The sequence below is a fragment of the Cervus elaphus genome, chromosome 29 (genome assembly GCF_910594005.1).
Source record: "Cervus elaphus chromosome 29, mCerEla1.1, whole genome shotgun sequence".
NCBI classification, from domain to species: Eukaryota; Metazoa; Chordata; class Mammalia; order Artiodactyla; family Cervidae; genus Cervus; species Cervus elaphus.
In genome coordinates, this window is record NC_057843.1 from 30,273,372 (window position 1) to 30,280,971 (window position 7,600).

Consider the following 7,600-nt stretch of genomic DNA (forward strand, 5'->3'; position numbering starts at 1 on the left):
ACTTTATATTTTGGAGTAATTAAAACCATTTAGGCAGATTTTTAGATTCCAAGTTTATGTATCTATCTCGTAACATCTTGTGTCAACTGTATACTGTTTACCCACAGGGTGGAGAATGACGAAACATCTATCTAGGTTAGACTCCTGACACTTCCGCTTGTATGAATGTAATCTTACCAAAATAATGAGTCACAGTTAAAAATGGTAAGATTCACTGTGAGAGGAATAGATGGGAATGGAACAGGACAGAGGTTACCATTTGCTTAACATTTAAAATTGCCAGGTATTCTCCATAAATTTTCTCATTGGGTTCCCGTAATAGCATTATGGAAAAGATAACTGAAATCTAGAGAAGTAAATGGGCTTCCCTGATAGCTCAGTTGATAAAGAATCCACCCATAATGCAGGAGATCTATGTTGGATTCCTGGGTTGGGAAGATCCCCTGGAGAAGGGAAAGGCTTACCCACTCCAGTATTCTGTCCTGGAGAATCCCGTGGACACTATAGAGAGTCCATGGGGTTACAAAGAGTCAGACACAACTGGGAAATAAAATAATTCTCCCAAAATTACATATCTAGGAAATTGAGGCTAAAAATTCAAACCTATATCTAATTCCAGATCCAGTATTCTATTACAGCTGACTCATGTAAGTGTTTATGTATCATGTTGTATTCCCATGAGTATTTATAATTATAATTATCCCAAGGTTGAAATCAGACTGTGGGACATAAAGAAATGAGATGAATACAAGCTCAACTTTGCTGTTGATTCAGTGAATAATGGTGTCTCAGTCACTTAAACAGAGTGGCCTCTGCTTTCTCATTTATAGAAACAACAAAACAGAAAATTTAGATTGGTCATTTGGAAAATGCATGGTTTCCAATAAAATGATTGCTTATATCTCTTCTGAGATGACAAATGATAATGACTAAACCTATCTATATGCCAAAAGGATAAACATATTTCAAGACAAAACCAAAATTCAAAATAATATATTTCTCCTGTGTCCACTTGATATATAAATCTAAATAACAAATATGTGCTTTTTGCCCATTTTTTTACTGTGCTGTATTTACAGAGTTAGCAAAGTGGGGGCATATTATTTCAGAAGAAATTCTCAAGTCTTTATGTATGGTACTATTTTTCTCTTTCAGAATTTAATTTTTTAAGTAGCATTTTTAAAAAACAATTTTCCTTTGTCAATTCTAGAGAAATCCATGTAGGCTAGATGGAAGAAACTTCAGGGAATTTATAAAGATAAGGATACAAGCTGATCATATAAAATTATTGAGATGTGGAGGAAAAGATCTTTAAATATAGAATTCGTTCCTGGGGATGAAGGCTCCTATCAATCAGTTGTCCAACATGTCAATAGAATAATAAATATTTAACAGGAAATCCACTATTAAGAGCACTTATCTACCCATCATCCTTACTACTTACTCACTCTATTACTAAATTCAAAGAAATCTTTTACTTCTATTTTGACAATGTCTTTCCCCTTTCCAAAATCATTCAAATGCTTTGTAAATGAAGACTAATTTCCTGTCTCATCTTTAGCAAGTTTTGCCAAAATACCCTGAATCCAAAATCAAATAACAAAATCATAATGCTGAAAGGGACCTCAATGAGTCACTTTCCCTTCCCCTAGCCCTCTGTCTAACCCTTCCCCTCTATCCAGACCTGCCTTTATCTCCCCTATTCAGCTGCTGCTTCTCCAGCAACACATACACTGAGCCTAGAAAGGTTACTTCTTTCTGACTCAGTGAAGTTCTTTGCTTTTCTAATTCATAGATGCTGTAAACTTCAGTCTCACACTTTTAAAATATTTTAAAATACCTATGCCAAGTTCTTAAACTCCAACAATATATTACTAATCTCAGAGCTCCTTTTCTAGTTTAACAGATGCTCTTGCTTTAAACTGAGGAAGTCCTACTGTATGTCTTTCAAATTACTGGGAAAAAATAATTATTGCATGGATTCCATCCCTCTAATGGACCTACAACCTCCATTCTTAGTAACATGTTATACAGCATAAAATGGTAAGTATTTTTCTGAGTGTTGTTTATTTTTTCTTTTAGCTATGGGGAGTATCTCCTCATATTTTTATTGTAAACTCTAGAAGTTAGGGTGTGATTGGCTGCATGACTTTTAAGTTAAGGTCTATTCTGGAAACATATCCTATTTATTTGTGTTGTATTTTGTTTTCACTATTCCTCACTTTGTCCCCAAACTCCCAGAGCCTACAAGGATATATAATATATAGCAATATGAGAAGAAAAGTATCTGAGAAAGAATGAAAACATACTAAGAGTGCTTAGGAATGAAGTTATTCTAAAAATGTAAACCATAAAGTTCATTATACTTGATATAGGACCATAATTTTGGCTCTATGCTTACTTATAAGCCAAAGGTGAGGGAGAGAAAGAGAGGATTCTGATTATTAGACCATCTACTATGTTATAAAATTAAATAAAAAAGAACTGTAAAGTGCTCAGAGAAGCAAAACTCTATTAACACTAAGATTGAAAGTTGGAACCCCATGTAACATAACAATCAGCATTAATGTCCTTACTTTTAGCACATAGACTTTCCAAAAATTTAATTCCTATGCTAGTTTTCAAAAAAAGCCAGTCATCCTAATGAATGAATGAAGTAAAAAGAATGGCACTAGGTACCACAATGATATGATTGAAGTATATTGATCTCTGAGGCCCAATTTAGCATAGATGTTAATTTTAGACTATCTGGAAGTTTAGCTTTTTGAAACAACCATGCGACAGACTTCACATAAGAATGCTACAAAAAAAAAAAAAAAAAAAACTGCAAATACTGTGATTCGTGAGTCATACAGTTGATTGACATACCTTTCTGTTCTGTCCTCATTGTATGATCTATGATATAGGTTCAGAATGTAGGCTTCTATAGAGAGCAGTGTCTTCACCTTGTAGTAAGCAAGGATGTATTGTTATGTCTTAAGAAGATACACATAGTTGGTATTGCTAAGTAGTTTCCAGTGGTCTGGATTTTTAGTCTAAAATATTGTGTCTTTCAGTGAAACCCTGTTCACATTATGAAAGTCCAGTAATCTAACAGGTCAAAAATATTACCATAGATGGTTTACTTAGACAAGAAAAGTCAAGTGGCTCACCAAGTCCCTGTTAGTATACACAGAGAAAAAGGCAATGGGATGTTCCTAAAATACTCTAGATTTTATAGGGATATGTTAAAATATAAGGAATCTGGCAATGTCTGGTCTATCCTAATGAAAGCAACAGAGGTAGGCCAGGGCAGGAGAATCCATATGGCCTGCAGATATGTAATTTGTGCTGCTGTCTCTGATTTGAAAACTAGAATAGATTTTTAATTTATGATTGAAAAGATCGAGTTCACCTTTGAACAGCTTACGTAAATTAGATTGCCCCCAAGTCACACTTGAAAAGTATCACAACCACCATCATCAGTTTCAATTTGTAAAATGGAGCCAATGAAATAGTCGCCAGGGGCACATTTACACACCTAGCCCTTAAATTATGCATAAATAAGAACCACCACCACCTCCAGCAGGCAAATTAATTTCAGACGGCAAAGATTTTTCTATTGAGAATATTCTGTTCAAAAGTTCAACTTCACAATGCCAGCATGACTGTACTAATGAATCAGCTCTAAAGCCACAGTGGAAATGAAACAGAGATCACTGTTAGGTTATGACCAATATTTCTGTATGTAAGTTGCTTGGAAGCCACTAAATTGTGCCTCTCTAAAAGACCTTAGTGATTTTAACTTCCTGATATCAGATACTAGATGATATCAGATCAGATGTTTAAAGGGTCTAAGAAACCCAAAGGATGGTAACTAATATAATTCGAGTTAAAATTCTTAATTTCCTTCCCTTGTCTAGCAAAACTTACAAGAACATTGTAAGGGGGAAAAAAATGTCAGTTGCCCAAAGATTTAGAAGGCAGCAATTGGGTCTATGAATTCTCATTAAATTAGCTCCATAAATCAGACTCTATGGAATAAGTCTGAAAAGCAAGCCTTATCTTATCCAGGAAAACCCACTGTATATATTTAAAACCTCATAAGATTCTATTACTTATGCTGTATATTGTATTAAGTAAGCCCATTTAAAGTATACACTTTAGCTTCCTTAAGCCAATGTTTTTACAAGTTCATGACCATGATAAAATATATTGCTTTTCAGAATACATATCCTTTATGCCTATCATAACTATGTTCTACCAATTAAATTACACCAACATTTATGGGACAGAGTTCTCTAGAAACAAAGACTGTGTTTAATGCCTGCAGTGACACCTACTGGTAATGAAGTACACCTAATTCTTAAAGATATTTGAAGTAATAATATCACAGGTCCATACTTTTCATTCTCAGGGCCCAAAATCACCATACACAGTAAATTCTTTCTTTTCATCAGAAAACTCGCTTGATTAGCTTTTCGGTAACAGAAAATGCATGCAAGTAATATCTTCTTTTAGAGAGTGAGGATTTGGCACACGGTAGTTTGTGTTATCTTTTTGAGTATGATGAAGAAATGCCCTTTTTTGTTGGTAACAGAATGATACAAATCATTTCATTTATGCCTATGCAAAACCAGATGCCTCTTCTTAGCCAAGATGCCATGAGAGAGAGCGTTTGTGACAAAATGAGGAGATGAAGGGAAACAAAGGCCGTTGCATGAACTGCAGGTTTATGGGACAGTCTCCACTACCATCATCTCTGAGGGCCCCTGAGTAAAACCCATATCCCCTTTTAACAATGTGGTCTTTTCACAGAGGTTTAGAACACCTGATAAGCATCAACTCCTCAAGGCCAAGTTGAGATCTCCCCAAATTCTGTGGCCCCACATTTCCCATAAGCCTGCTGCATGCGGCTTTGTCTCCCATGACACATGTGTCCACCAAACACATCATTCAGTCAGATCCTTCTCTCCCTCACCCCTCTCTAAAGGTGTATAAAGTATTCAAACCCTAACAGGCCTTTCCTGACTGTTCTACCACCCATACTTTCCCTGAGTTTGAACTCTCATATTCTCCGGTCTACATTGCACCACTAAGAAATTGCTTCCATATTCTTTTTTTAATCACTACTACTACTATTTACAATAGAATCCATGTATAGATGATCCATAAAGTTCTGGAAATATGCTAAACTAGAGGGAATGACTTGAATTTTATAATGACCCTTCAACTTTGATACTACCATCTTCATTCCTCAGATGAAGAAACTGATGCTCAGAGTCAGATCCTCTGTGCCAAGTGACACATCAGACAAAGTTGGGATTAAAAACCAAATCTGTCATGAGTTTCAAACCTCTTCTTCAGTGATGACACATGTGTGTTATCTGTAAGTTCTATCCCCCCATCCTCCAGCCCTTGTGGGTGTTGGGACCATTCCATCCTCAGCAGGCTGTCCCCATTCTTTCCCACAAGGAGTGATAACTTTCTAGTAAGTCATTGAACATCAATTGGTGGAGTTTCAGAAAAACTTTTCTGCTTTTGCCTAAAAATTGAAGATAATAGAGGGTGACAGGCCTATTGTAATTTTGTTAACAGTGTCATATGGCAGCTTCTGAATGTCACACCTGTCTTTGTGGCTCCTTACTGGTATTGCAGTCGTTGACCAAGAGCCTCTATAAAAGCTGCCAAGCCAGTCTGTATGATACTACAATGGTCGATACATGTCATTACATATTTGTCCAAACCCATAGAATGTACAACAACAAGGGTGAGACCTAGTGCACCCTGTGGACTTTGGGTGATGATGACGTGTCAGCGTAGGCTCATTGATTGTAACAAAGGTACCTCTGTAGTTCAGGCTATTGATAGAAGAGGAGGTTGTGCCTGTGTGTGAACAAGGTGTGTGTGTGCATGCCAAGTCGCTTCAGTCGTGTCCAACTCTGTGCGACCCTATGACTACAGCCTCCCAGGCTCTTCTTGTCCATGGAGATTCTCCAGGCAAGAATACTGGAGTGGGTTGCCATGTCCTTCTCCAAGGGATCTTCCCAGTCCAGGGATTAAGTGTCTCTTGCATGGGCAGGCAAGTTCTTTACCACTAGTGCCACCTATATGTAATAAATCTCTGTACTTTCTGCTCAATTTTTCTGTGAACTAAAAACTGCTCTAAAATTAAAGTGTATTAATGAGGGGGAAAAAAATCTGCCAATGCCTAATCTCACTCCATGCAATAAATTCAGAATCTCTAGGGGTCAGTTGCATTTTAGTTGCTAAGTTGTCTCCAACTCTTTGCAGCCCTATGGGCTGTAGCCCACCAGGCTCCTCTGTCCATGGTATTTTCTGTCCATGGCAAGATTATTGGAGTGGGTTGCCATTTTCTTCTGCAGGGGATCTTCGTGACCCAGGGATCAAACTTGGGTCTCCTGGGGTCAGACCTCTATATTATCTGTTTAAAGTTGCCCCAGGGAACTCGAACATGCAGCCAGGGTTGAAAACTGCGGTGCTGTCTCCTGTGGATCTGGCATGCCTCTGGCCCTCAGGTTGCTAAGTTCACTCTAATCACAGACACACTAGAGTGGTCCCCATGGTGATTCCTCAGTCAGGAAGCAATATATAATATATAAAATAATGTAATCACGTATATAGGAACATATATACTAAGTATGTGTATTTTTATAAAATATGTTATATAAAGCATATTTTATTTAAATATATATATATGAAAATACGTGTCTCTAGTAGGTGACCCCCTGGTCACCTCCTAGATTGATGCACTAGCGGTTGCACCTACTAGGTTGATGCACCTAACATAGCATCAACCACTCACCTCACTTCTGAGTCTTTGCCCCAGAGGCCCTGAGGTATAATTTTGTTTTTGGTTCCCACTAAGAGACTGGAGTTGCCGAAATCTACACTGTGGGTTTGAGTTCTGGCCCCAGATTTGGCCTTGAAGGCCTACAGCTACTGTCTACTCTCTTGCCATCCTTTTTCTCCTTGTGCATATTCACATGTGTTCATAGAAATCAAGAACTTCCTACAGTGTTTCTTCCCTGCCCACGGGAGCCCTGAGCATGCTGCTTCCTGAACTGTTAGCCTGGTAAATATTAACTCCAGCTTTAGCAGTCATGAAAGTGTTCACGGACCTTGGTGCTAAAGATGACACAAACCTCTGAGCACATCCCCTCCCCACCTGTACACTCCTAGGCAGGGGTGAGCATACTCAGTCCTACTTCATTTCACTAGACTATAAGCTCTTTGAGGGCAAAAGGCTTACCTTATTCATCTCTATCACTTAATACAGTACCTAATACATCTAACTAGGTATTTAAATATTGGTACAGTGATGAGCAATTCACTTGCTAAAGGAGAAGTTGCTGTTCAGTCCTTCAGTCATGTTCGACTCTGCGACCCCATGACCTGCAGCACTCCAGGCTTCTCTCTTCTTCACTGTCTCCTGGAGTTTACTCAAGCTTATGTCCACTGAGTCAATGATCCATCAAACCATCTCATCCTCTGTCATCCTCTTCTCCACTTGTCCCCAATCTTTTCCAGCATCAGGGTCTTCCCTAATAAGTCGGCTCTTCACATCAGGTGGCTAAAGGATTGAAGCTTCAGCATCAAT